This window comes from Pleurodeles waltl, chromosome 1_2 (genome assembly GCF_031143425.1).
Source record: "Pleurodeles waltl isolate 20211129_DDA chromosome 1_2, aPleWal1.hap1.20221129, whole genome shotgun sequence".
Taxonomy (NCBI): domain Eukaryota; kingdom Metazoa; phylum Chordata; class Amphibia; order Caudata; family Salamandridae; genus Pleurodeles; species Pleurodeles waltl.
In genome coordinates, this window is record NC_090437.1 from 334,823,864 (window position 1) to 334,836,657 (window position 12,794).

Sequence of the window (12,794 nt, forward strand, 5' to 3'; positions counted from 1 at the left end):
ATGATTTACCGAATCGCAATTTGCGAAACGCTAAATTGCGATACAGATTAGTGAATCGCAGATAGTGATCCGCTAAATTGTGATGCTATTTGCGATACGCAGATTGTGACACTCAAAAACGGATTCGCAATGCAATGTATCAAACAATTGTAATTTTCAAATATTCGCTGAATGGCCATTTGCACATGCAATTTACCACGAACTGAAACCAGGTGGTAACCAGGTGCAACCTATATAAAGAGGCCCAGAATGCATCAGCTACTCTTCCACAATGACTGCACTCTACGTCATGGCGAGGAGAATGAGGATCTTGGCAGGTTTGAGGCGAGAGAGGAGGAGACAGGAGTGCATTTTCAGAGTGCACATAACCCTTTTTGACCAGACTGAGGAGGAAATTTATGAGAAGTGCAGGGTAAGCTCAGCCATGATGCTTGACCTGATAGCTGAGCTGCAACCCATGCTGCAGCGCACAACACATAGGACCAATAGCATACCCACCATGGTGCAGGTATTATGCTCCCTGCACCTTCTAGCCTCAGGGAGCTATCAAAGGGTCATAGCAGCAGCTGGAGGGGTATCACAGAGTGCCCTCTCAAGATTTTTCAATGCATTTAAAGTAGAGTAGAATACAACTGTACATAAGATTCCCCAACACCCCACAGACATTACAACAAACCAAAGTTAATTTCTACCAGATAGCACAGTTCTCACATGTCCTAGGTGCCATTGATGGGACACATGTAGAGATATTTCCACCATCGGCCAGCTAGTATTTGTATCGCAACCGTGAAAACCATCATTCTATGAACATACAGGTGATATGCAATGCCTCCTACATCATTACCAATCTCGTGGCCAGATACCAAGGGAACACACATGACTCCTACATCTTTTACCACAGTGGGATACACACAAGACTGCTAGCTTGGGAGCTTGGTGAAGGATACCTACTAGGTAATTTGATAGTTCAGAACAATGCATTGATGCAAGTGTGACGTCAGACAGCACATGTACTCATTTTACTCTCTGTGCGTTCAGGAGACAGTGCCAACGCTGTGCGCACCTATATGCTAACGCCCTACCTGAGCCCTGCAACTCCAGCAGAGAGGAAGTACAATGCTGCACACAGGGCAACCCGTAATGGGATGGAGTGCACTTTTGGGCTGCTAAAGAGCCGCTTCAGGTGCATCCCTAAGAGTGGAGGTGAACTACAGTACAGCCCAGAGACGACATGCAAAATTGTGGCCACATGTGCTATCTTGCACAACATAGCAACCACCAGGGGCATAGCAGTGGAACTCATGGAACCAGACTCAGATGAGGATGATGATCCCTTACCACCCCTTCTACCAGCAGACAGGACCAGTGCAGCAGAGGGCAGGCAAAGACGTGCTGACATCACGCGCAACCATTTTTGACTTAAGTAATGACAGATCCACTTAAAGGAAATGTATTTCTGTAGTTACCATCTTTATTACCTTGACTTTAGGTAAAAAATGTGTCATTAGGACAGAGCCATGCACAATGGGCAGACATGAACAATTCACAGTGTCACACTATTAGCATGACTGTATTTTTACATGTTTAGGTGGTCCCCTGTAGCCCTCAACATCACTTCTTACGTCCACGCACTCCACTTGAGTGCTCTGTGCCCTCACTGGCACCTCTCGTAGCAGGTTCACATGCAGTACTGTGTCTGGCACTGCAATGCCTTGGATCAATCACAGGGACTGTCAGACTGCTGAGGCTAGAGGACTCCTCACTGTCCCCAACCCCAGTTCGCTGGCTGTGGCACTGCATGCTGTTTGCATGGCATCCAGTACGTTGGTAATTTGCACCAATCCCTGTGCAATGTCCTGACTGCAATGTGCCATCTCCACCTGTGTGGCAATGGCATGCAGTGATATCAGGGCCGACTGATGGATCTACAGAAGCTATCAAACCTTCCCAAATATTGGTGATGGCGCCTGCGCTCCTGCCCTATCTCAGTGCAGAGTTCCCCAATGGCCTGTGTCAACTCCTTGGTGTTTTCAGCAGCTGTTTGCTGTCCTTCAATCAGTCTCAACTGCTTGTGTAGTAACCCCACATTGCTATTGTGAGACACAAAGGCCCATATTTATTCTTTTTTAGCACAGCATTTGCCCTGCTTTTTGACGCAAAAGCGGTGCACACTTACAAAATACAATTGTATTTTGTAAGTGTGCCCCGTTTTTGCGTAAACAAATTATGCAAATGCGGCACTAAAAAAGTATAAATATGGGCCAAACTGTTTCTGCAGTGACTTTAATTGTTTGCATTGCAGGCGCTGCACCTTCAGCATGGAAGCTTCAAGGCTCACTCCTTCTAATGTGCACTGTCTGCCTGCATCGTGGCGCCTCCTGAGGGGAGTTGACTTGTTCTGGCGCTGGTGCAGGGACTGCTGTCTTCCTGTGGGACTCACCTCTGGTGGTGGTTGGGTTGATGTTCTGGCATCTTATCTGAGTCCAGGTTATACTCTGGCAGTGGTAACACCCTGCCCTGCGTCTCGTAGGACCAATACTGTAGGACTCACTGGTATTAGAGTCAGACTGTGGCAGTGTTTCTGCTTCCCCCACTTTTTCAGATCCTCCAGCAGCAGGGACTGAGTCGTCTGCAAGGACAATGTGCAGCATGTCAGTTTTAGCATTTTTCACAGATTTCCACAGTGTTGCTTTAAATGTACAATTAAATTGTGTCACCCTGAGTCGTTTGCGGTGTTTCTCTATGTGGCTGGCCACTATCTTGCTATTTATGTTGTGTATTCTCCTTAGGGTTGTGTACTACCACTCCCATAAGGCACTGTTGTGTTGTATGTAAGATGTGACATAGACTACTTTTTACTGTGCATCAAGCTATGTTCTATTTCCTAAGGGGCATTTGTACATGCACATGTGGGGATACGCATAATTACTGGCCTTACCTTTGCTGGGTGTCACTGAGGTGTCAATGTCAGTTACATCACTGACAGCTTCTGGCAGCAATGTGGACTCCACCAGGTCTTCCATAGGGGTGGACGGTGTCTGAGTGGATGGTCCACCTCCGGTGCTCCTTGCCTCCATAAGCCTGCTGGCCACCCTCTCCTTGGCATGGGACCGCAAGTCGTACCATTGCTTGCGTATCTCCTCCACAGAGTGCTGCGCAACACCCACTGTGCATATTTTTGTCTGTATGTCAGACCAGGGTTTCTGCTTCTCGCTCTCAGGTACTTGGAGTGAGTTTTTTTCCAAATAGTCTATCATGGTTCCCAACAACCTCTTCAATGAGCACCTCCAATTCTGCCTCACTAAATTTTAGCTTCCTCTTCCTGTCTCCCTTCTTCCCATTTCCAGCATTGGCCATGTTGCAGTTTGGTCCTGGCTTGCTCATAATGCTGACTCCCTGGTGCTGGGCTGTGTCTCTCTCCCCGCTCCTGAGGGTGTGGCTCCTGGAAACAGCATGGGATGACTCACTTCCTGGTTGTGATGTCATCAGGCTGTTGCCGTTTTCGCAATTTGCGATTTTAAATTACCGAATAGCAATTTTTTTTGCGATTCAGTATTTGCGTCTCGCAAATTGCATTTGCGAATTTTAAGAAATCGCTATTAGTGATTTTCACATTTGAGACATCGCTTTTTGCATTTTTTAAATTGCGATTTCTTAAAAATCGCAATTTGAGAATCGCTAGCTGGAATCTTGATACATCTGGCCCTAGAACACTTTTAGAGGTGCCTTTTATTTATATTTACTGTTTGAAGTATAACCAGATAAGGACTAAAAAAAAAAAAAAGAAATGTGGGTGATTTCGCTTATTTTTGTGCTGGCCGGGACATCAAAATACCGGTGGTGCTGGTAGAAACATTCAGGTGGCAACTCTAATGCTGGGCAGGTTTTTCAGGTGCAGAGACGCTGAAAAACCTTTAATTGCCTAGTGCATTTCTGGCCCGGAAACAAAGCACTGGAAAACCTGTAATTGGATGTGGGCATATTGAGGTTTCCCAGTATCTCCTAATAACTCGTAACAAGTGGCCATGCCACTGAGGTCTTTGAGAAAGAGTCATCGGAGACAACATTGGAATATCAGAACCTTCCTCATTTAAGCATTGGGTATATCACTGATACATACACTCATATCCAATATGCTACACTATGCCACTGTTGAAGCAGATATGCCAGTTACAAATTATTAATGAATGTTTATGTGTTTTGATTAACAAGAAAATTAAACATAGAGAAATTAATGTGCACGTTTGAAAATGTGCACACGGAGAGTGACAGCCAGTTTATACAAACTTGTACTAAAATGATTTAAAAATGTGTGAAATGATGGAAGGAGTAAAAATAATGGAGTAGTATGTCATTTGAAGATGTATAGCCAATGTTTTGCATTATATTGTAGAGTTAACTTATCCGAAGTTGTGGCCTAGTTGCCAGGCCTCATTCAGAAGCTGAATTTCTAGCGCACTGCAGAGAAGCTGGTGCGTTGAACTGTCCATTAACTGCATATGTTAATAGATCTGCTTAGCTAGAATTTTCTGCAATTTACCGACGAACAGGAGATGAGGCACTAGAGTATGTAACAATTTTGAGACAGACTCGATGTATTTTCCCAGGACTTGAACAATTGCAGCACTGACTGGAAAAGGAGATGCAACATTTTCGATACCTGATGAGCCGGATGATGATGACATCGTACAGCGAACCAATCAACGAACTGAGAACAGCGTACTATTAGAATTTATATATTTGAAAAATTAAAGTTATTGGTTAGGGTAATAACTAGTGATTGACTGACCAATTAGGAATTAGGGGGATGGACTGGACTGGAAAACCTTAATAAAAAGTCATGACAAAGGGCAAAATCTTCAGAGATGCTAGGGGTGAATTGATGATGTCAGAAGACGCGATTCGAGATTCTGTCATTAGGCTCATGCTTTTGAAAGCCTGATGCGTTTCTGATCGATTGATGACCTGAAGACGAAGACTGACTTTCTTGCTGATCCATTCTCTGGATAGGTAGCTATGACAATATGACTGTTAACATTTTGAGCCTTTCTTTCTATGTACCAACTGCGCGGTTTTTATAGTTTTTCTTTTAGCTAGATGTTTTCCAAATTGTTTTTGCATGTGGTCCCGCACGCTAAATGCTAATCTGGGTTAGGTAAGGTATTCTTTGGGTGACGTTGACAGTGACAAATTATTGACAAACTGATTGCTGAACTCTGCTATTAATGTCAATATATTCATCTTTGTTAGCTTATGCTGAAGCATTAGATCATGTTTTGATTAGATTATGTTATTGGTGGTCATTAATGAACTAATTCTGAGCCGATTGAATAAAGTTTGAATTAACCTTATGATTTAGTATTGTAACTAATAGGGAAATAAAATTGATAAAACTTATAATTGAGTTGTGGTTATTCATGAAATGTTGATAAATTGTCTCATGTTTAATGATTCCCTTAGTGGTTATTGATTGATTACATTGATAATTGATGTTCATCGATTACTACATAGCTAGGATACTCCAAGCAATCCAAAAGGTTAATCAGCCTATACCCGTCCCCTTGTAAGTTTACTTGCTAAGGACCAGGCGCGCTAGCACCACTTTCCCCTGAGCACCGCAGAAGATACAACAAACATAGATGGCCTGCTTCAATATCTACGGCACCTTGTTTGTGGACACCGATTACACACACCTCACTATAGAAAAACATACACATGCTCATTCTGTAGGCACAAGCTGCATCTTTGCTAGTTTAATATATTGTTTTCATTTTTTCTGCCACTTCATTTTCTGGCCATTTTATTATCCTTTATACCTCTCATCTTTATCCTAGTCTGTTGATTAATTTGCACTTAGTTTTGGACGCTGGCTCTGCAGAACTTCCAATAAATCCCACATTTTCAGGTTACTTTTGGCGGCGCACATGTATAGCATCACAAAGTGTGAGCAGGCCCATAAAGGAGCTTGTAGATGCCTGTTGCCTCATCCTTTACCAATTGCTGCGTTAATTGTGCTGTTTTAACTGTTCTGACCTATTTATTTATGCTTTTTCTTCTGTGCTTTTCTCCCATTACTTGCATTAGTTTGTAAGGTAATTTGTACTTATTTGCACATGCTCCCTCTGTTATACCTCCAATTAAAACTATATTTCCGGACTCCCTTGATGGCGCACCAGTAGTACATCACCGAAGTGGATCGAGGTCCTTAAGGAACTGTCTGACCGTGTGTGGGACTATATGGGCTTGCTTACGGTGCAAGATAAGATGTTGCTCTGCCCATCTCCTAAAATTTAGGTATTTATTCAGGATCCCAAACATCCACTCAAAGGCCACCAGTAAGCCCATCTGTACTTTAGTCACTGTATGTAGGACTGCAACCAAATTTTAACAGGTGATTTGAATGTATTGGAGGAAACCAAGAGCAAATAATTTACTGTTGTACATGCCAACAGACCCGATTGAGGCAGCGGACTCCCTATTTTTGAAGCCAAAAATGGCTTTATTTTCCCACATGAAATAGCCTCTGCTTCAATGGAAGTCAATGGTGAAAATGAAATCATTTTCCAAAATTCTCCCACATGCCTCTTCTAAAATCCTGTCATGTATGCACTGTGAAGAAAAGTTACAAGATATGGGGCTACCCAAAACTGGTCTCAATAAATGCCACGTCCAAATACACACTTTATAACTATCTGCATCAGAAGTATTTGTCCCCAGCAAGAATGCACTGTACTACCAGCAACATTTTCTAACACATTGATGCTTGAGTGCCCCCCAATCCTTTTTTGAAATAAAATATTCCCTGGTGTATAAGTAGGCTTCTGCCCTCCACTGGGGGCAGACTAAGGGCAACCCTACCCCTCCAGTTTTCCTCCCTGTGGGGACAGAGAGACAGTTGTGGCCCTTTAGGGGTGGAAGCTAGGCCCAATGCCAGGGTAGGCCTCCCCCACCCCTTTTCTTATATAAGTAAATATTCTCCCTGGCACTAGTGGGCTTTCTGCCCCCCAGGCGAAAGACTGGGTGTAAAGCCCCACACATCGCCTGCACAGATGACATCAGGACCAGATTGGACAAGGGCAAAACCGTCGCCCTCATCCTCCTAGACCTATCCACAGCATTCAACACCGTATGCCACCAAACCCTTCGCACATGCCTATTCAATGCCGGAATTCGCCACAAAGACCTGGACTCGCTCACCTCCTTCCTCGCAGAAAGAACCCAAAGAGTTTGCCTCCCTCCTTTCCGGTCTACAGCTACCAAGACCATCTGTGGGGTCCCCCAAGGATCCTCCCTCAACACCACCCTTTTCAATATCTACATGGCTCCGCTCGCCAGCATCATCTGCCCCCACGGCCTCAACATCATTTCATACGCTGATGACACCCAGCTCATCATCTCCCTCATGAGAAACCCATCTACCGCCAAGAATAACCTGCATGCCGGACTCCTCACCATCGCTAACTGGATTACAGCAAGCCACCTCAAATTGAACTCAGAAAAAACAAGATCATCATCTTCGGTTCCAACAAGACAGCATGGAAAGACTCTTGGTGGCCCACCACCTTAGAACCACACCCAACACCCACGCACGCAATCTCAGCATCATACTGGACTCATCTCTCTCCATGACTCAGCAAATCAACGCCATATCATCCTCCTGCTTCAACACCCTCTGCATGCTATGCAAGACCTTCAAATAGATTCCTTTAGAAACAAGAAAAACGGTCACCCATGCCCTCATAAGCAGCAGACTGGACTGCGGCAACGCCCTCTACGCAGGGACCACAGCCAAGCTTCGGAGAAAACTCCAAGGCATCCAGAACGCAGCCTCACTTCTCATCCTCAACCTACCTCGCCACTAACACATCTCCGCCCACCTCAGATCCCTACACTGGCTGCCCATCAACAAAAGGATTATTTTCAAAATCCTAATCCATGCTCACAAAGCCCTCCACGACACCGGACCGGCCTACCTCAACGAACTAATCAACTTCCACAAACCGACCCGACAGCTCCACTCCACCGCCCTCGCAACAGTCCCCCGCATCCAACGCACCACCTCCGGTGGCAGGTCGTTCCCCCACCTCGCCGCCAAAACCTGGAACTCCTAACTTTCAGAAAGCACCTAAAAACTTGGCTTTTCGAGCAGTAACCGCCCCCCTCCCCCCCCATCGCCTTGAGACCCTACCGGGTGAGTAGCGCACTTAAGAAATTTGATTGATTGATTGAAGCCCCCCTGTTGCTCCCCCAGGGCCAGAAAATGTTTTCAATTATTTAAGGGGGGCACTTCCCCATGCCCATGGGGCTACCCCCCAAACAAAATACCTGGTGCCTGGCGGGTGGATCCCTGCTTGCGGATTGCCTACCTGAGGCACTCCTCAAGCAGTGATCGTCCAGGAAGAGGTACCACTGGAAAGAGAGTATTGTTCCCTTTCCAGCTGTACCTTTCTAACATTAATCTTCTGGTGTTCGTAACAGAAGGATTATAACCACCAATGTGGAAGACAGGATGTTCAAACCCTCTGCACTTATGAAGTTAAGTGCCAAAGACTACCATCTTTTCAAACAGTTGTGACATCATGATTCAACTTTTGTCAATGGTTTTTCAACAGTTGCTGTACTTTTGAGGAAATAATTTAAAAACATTGTAAAATTGATATCAACAATTGACCAGGAATCAACATTCCAAACACTTAATGGTGCCATTCCTTCAACTTTGATTGTGATTCACAGGATGGGAAGAATATTGTTACAGTGGATACCGTTTATTGTGATTCACAAGATGGAAAGAATATTGTTGCAGTGGATACAAGTGGAGAAGGATTGGGCTATATTCTTGCAAACACAGGGAGAGGTTAAGGCGATCACAGTCACATCAAGATATTTATCTGCAGTAGAGAAAACATATTCTGCAATTGAGAGTGAAGCACAGGCTTCACCAATCCCTGGAACAGAATGATACATTTCTGAAGAATGTGTGGTGACAATGAAGTCTGAAACGGTAGGTGCCTTGGAGCATACCATTTCTAAAAAACTGTGGCTGGATGAGATGACTCAAGAGGCATTTAGACTTATTTGGATAGTGGAAAAATACATTTTTGTAATTGCCCACAGAAGGCATTTGGGTGAAGCTAGTATGAGAAAAAAGACCAGAGAACTGTATCGGAAGCCATGCATGATTGGTGATGTGGAGTGCATAGAAAATAGAGCTGCAGTTACAAATCAGATAAGATGTTGAATGCAGAGGCAAATAGAGTAATTTAGTAACATTCAGTTTTTACTGAAGGGCCTTGGAAGTAGGCAACAATGTATTTTCTAGATCCATTTGACTTTTCCAATGGAGTTAAGAAAATATGTTTTAGTTTTCATTGATAATTTATCTAAATGAGTGGAATGTCAATCTTTATTTGACACAGTAACCAGAAAGATTACTGATTTTTTAGGGTGGTGTTTTTCACAGGGAAGGTTATCTTCTTTCTGATACTTCATTACATGCAGCACAATTTACCTTGGGTAAGATTATTCAATTCTTGAAGGCAAGGGGAAATAAACACAAAAGCCCTCCACGGCCCTCCAAGCCCTCCATGGATGGTTTAGTTTAACGCCTTAACAAAGTAGTTGTAGAGACAGTACAGCTGGCCTGATCATCAAGGTTAAACACAGTGGACAAGCTGAAATCCAAACTTTGGGTATATCACTTTTTATATTTCTAAAGGCCTTTCTCTTTTTGAACTCCTGAGAGGTAAGAAACTTGTTAATAATATTGATTCTTATTGGTTGCAGTCCAGAAGTAGCCTAGTGTTAAGTCTGGAAATGTTGTACAGTCAAGCACAGAACAACAGAGAGCTCCAGCAATGCGAGTTAAATAAAGTGTTACAGCAATGGGAAAGATACAGCGAAAATAACAAATCGATTAAAGTTGGTGATGTGATAAAAATGAAGCTTCCTATTAACTCCAGAAATTAATTTTAGAATTAAAAGATTGGGAAAATGTTTGATTGCGCTAGAGAATGATTCTTGGTGGGTTTTAAGAAGGGTTGTTAAGGTAGATGTCCATTGTCTTGAAGAGAGTAACGTGGTGTTTAATGATGATAACCTGAGAATGTGTACTCATCATTAAGAACATAGCTATCATTAAAGGGTGTAGAAAAGGAATGTTAGTAAATCAAGATTGCAATGTGAACAAGAATGTTAAGGAAATCAATGAAAAACAAAGATTGACAAATGGACATGAGTTCAACATGAGGAAAAACATTGATTCTCTTAAGAATGGAATTGTTGTACAATCGGATGGTGGGATCAGAAGGTTGATACATCTGAAATTTCAGTCAAAGAAGTTTAATGATTTTATGTCATGTTTTGGTTATGGTGAGAATGTGCTTGTCATCATGTTTTGATGTGATGTGTTAACCTTTTTGAGCTATTTCAAATTGTTGCAAACTTTTAGGAATTATTTTTCATTGTTTTTTGTTTTTACATGTTGAGTTAAAACAGTAAAATATATGTAATAACTATGTCTAACAAGCTGTTCTGTGTGCTCATTTATGGCCACCCACTTCCTCTGTCCAGATGGCAAGAATTCTACATCTAGGTCATCAGCAAAATTTTAGGAGTGGCAGTTGGAGGTGGTTGTAGATTCTGCCAACCACAACCTGAGCTATTAAAAAGGCTATGCTGTTTAACACATTTTAGCATGTTATGTTATGTTGTGTTATGTAAAGTAATCTTATGTTATGTGGGCGAATGTGTGGGTTCTCTTGTCACTGACGTCCTAACTTTGGCTCCATCTGTGTTCAGGTTGCATGCATTGGCATTTGGTGAGCCAGAGCTCCTCCATGTATCAGCTTTCTTGAGGTCTGGTTCCCATGATTTTGTCAGCTTTGGTAGGAGCCAGGGGGTCTGCCAGGCAGTGAGCAAGGTGTTGACATTGCAAATGGATTCAGGAGGTTGTTGTTGTGTTGAAGCCAGTGGTCTAGGAGTTCAGAAGTTCAGGAAGCTTCTGAGATCTTGTGCTAGTCCTGTCGTGAAGATTTGATGGGTATGCTGAAGTTGACGAGGGTGTAGTCATACCAAGTGATCAGTGTGGGCTTGTCTACTGTAATGTTGCTGAAGCTAGTGAAGATGGAGTCTAGTATGTGGCCAGCAGCATATGTAGGACCTTATCCTCAATGGGTGAGTCCGAGATTGGACAGGTCCTCGAGGAGGCTGGTCATGTTGGGATCAGTGAGGTCCTTAAGGTGGTAATTGAGGTCCCGTGAGGACGATGAAGGCTCTGGAGTCGAGGATCAGGGGGACAATGAAGTCTGCGATGGTGCTGCTGAAGTTGGGGCATAGTTCATAGGGGGGCAGTAGGCAACAGTGCTGCTCAGGGCATTGTTGGCAGTATTGAGGAGTTTGAAAGTCAAGTTTCCCATGTTGCTGGTGCGGCTTTCCGAGGTGGTTTAGCATTGGATGGATTCTTTGAAGATGATAGCGATTCCACCTCTGAGTCTGCTTGTCCTATCCTGTCTTGCAATCTTGTGTTCAGGGGAGATTGCTGTGGCGATGACAGGGGCCAATGAGGAAGTTACTCTGGTTTTGAACAGGAGAGCAGGTCCGCTCAGCAGTTGTGTAGCAGACCCACATTTTGGTATCAGATCCCACTTTTTGGTGGAGTATTTAGTGAGTAAACGCGTGTTGATGTGTATGCAGGACAGTAAGAGGTACAGTGTAATGAGTTTAGGGTGTGGGTGGTTGTGTGTGTTGAATGTGTTGGGTGTGTGAGGTGTGGGGTGATTGAGATGGGTGTGGGAGGGTGCATGTGAAATAGCAGGTGGCACAGGAGAACATACCTTCAGTGTTGGGTGGAGAGGCAAGACAGCAGCACTGAGTGATGAGACCAGGATTCAGGGCACTGAGTGCCATGGCAGAGTAGCAGAAGATGGGAAGATAGGTGGGAGGTGAGCCAGGGGTCCTGGCGCTGGGCATGGATGGAGTGGGGATGAGCACAGAAGGGCTTGCCCTTGGCATGCTTTGTGCACCAGTGGCGCCCACTGCATGTGGCCACCATTAAATGAATTCAGTTTTGATGTGGAGCTAGTGATGTCACTCCTGTGCAGATAGATGGTGGGCAATCCAGTAAAGTCATGTCCTGTGCAGAGGGATGATAGGAAATCCAGTAGTGTCACTCCCTGGTCAGATGGATGATGGAAAATAAGCCTTCTTGTTGGGCTTCTTCTTTTAAAGACAGTTATGTTCCTCCAGTCTGCTCCCTCTTGAGTGGCACAGAAAGCCCATGAGATGACAGGGATTACTTTTTTTTAAAGTGAAGGCCACATGGCTATGTGTAAGTGCTTTCTCCTCCCTCTGACAAGAAAAGTCTTTCTGCCCCCATGGAGTACAGTAGAAGGGTTTTATCTCCAATCTGCCACCGGAAGACAGAAAGCCCACTAGGCACCAGGGTTTACTTGTTTTTGGGGGTGAGTTGTCCTCTAGACTATGGGCTAGTGCTCCTCCTCCTTCTGGCAACACAAGTCATACTGCCCCCCAAAGGTCAAATTGGAGGATTGTACCTCCAATATCCCCTGCATGGGGCAGAAAGCCCACTAGATGCCAGGGATTACCTTTGTAGGGGATGGAACAGTCTGCCTGGCAGTGGACTGCTTCCTCCCCTGACTGCAAAAGTCTTTCTGCCTCCCCCTGAGGCAGATACAGGAGTTTTTCCTACAACGCCTCCTCCCCCAGGCAGAAAGTCCACTAAATGTCAGAGAGTTCTTTTACTATAAATAGGGGAGGGGCAGTCTGCCCTGGTGTCT